Raw genomic sequence first — 969 nt, 5'->3', positions numbered from 1 at the left:
TTAATTAAAAAAATTTAACTTTGTTTGGGTTTCTCTCTTTTCTATCTGTTCTCTCCCTTTCTCTCATCACATTCTCGCTATCCAAACAAGAAACATAGAGAAAATTCTAGCCAGATTTTATTAAAATAATACTAATAACAAAAAGCATTGAACTTGGGCTACACCGGTAGAGGAAGATCTAAAGCCGATTTTATTATCAGCATATTTAAAGAAGAAAAAGTCTAATCAGATTCGGACCATTAATCATCGTATACCAACATCTTGACGTTAGATGCAGAACCTTTTTAATCTTGAAGAAACGTGAAAGCTTTTCAATGAATGACTTTATTTGCAAAATGAGTATTCACTTGGGCATTAAAATACACTTCCCTGTACTGATCTCCTGCTCTGAACAAATGACTTGCTTAAGTACTAAGATACACTTTGTTATAGTGATCTGTTGCTCTAGACAATGACTCATCGTGCCGCAAATATGGAAGGAGTTCACATACTCAGCATACTTAGAAGTTTTCTTTAAGCTTGCTAGCTTTGGACAAGTGAGATATTTGGCTATTGACGTTGGAATGGTAAGGCCAGATATATATGCACCTAAGAATTCTGATGAAAGTGATGGCTAAATTCATTTTCTTAGAGAATTTTTTTAGTTCCGGATTCTTTGGATCAAGCGTTAAATTTTTTTAATTAAATAAACAAAAAAATAAAATTAAAAAACAAAAGTTTTTTTTAATAAAAAATTAATTAATAATTTAACATTATTACTATCTTTAAAAAAAGTAAAACACAAAATTTTATTATAAAAAATAACCTTAAAATGCTACCCGAGAAAATATCATATTACAAAAAATTTAAATCAAATTTACTTAAAATAAAATCTGAAAAAAACACACGCATATAAAAGGTAAATTACTAATAAATAAATAGTTATCATTTTTACACCTAAATATTTAATTTATTAATTAATGCATAATT

Source organism: Theobroma cacao, chromosome 6, assembly GCF_000208745.1.
Source record: "Theobroma cacao cultivar B97-61/B2 chromosome 6, Criollo_cocoa_genome_V2, whole genome shotgun sequence".
Lineage (NCBI taxonomy): Eukaryota > Viridiplantae > Streptophyta > Magnoliopsida > Malvales > Malvaceae > Theobroma > Theobroma cacao.
Note: the sequence above shows the minus strand (reverse complement) of the source record.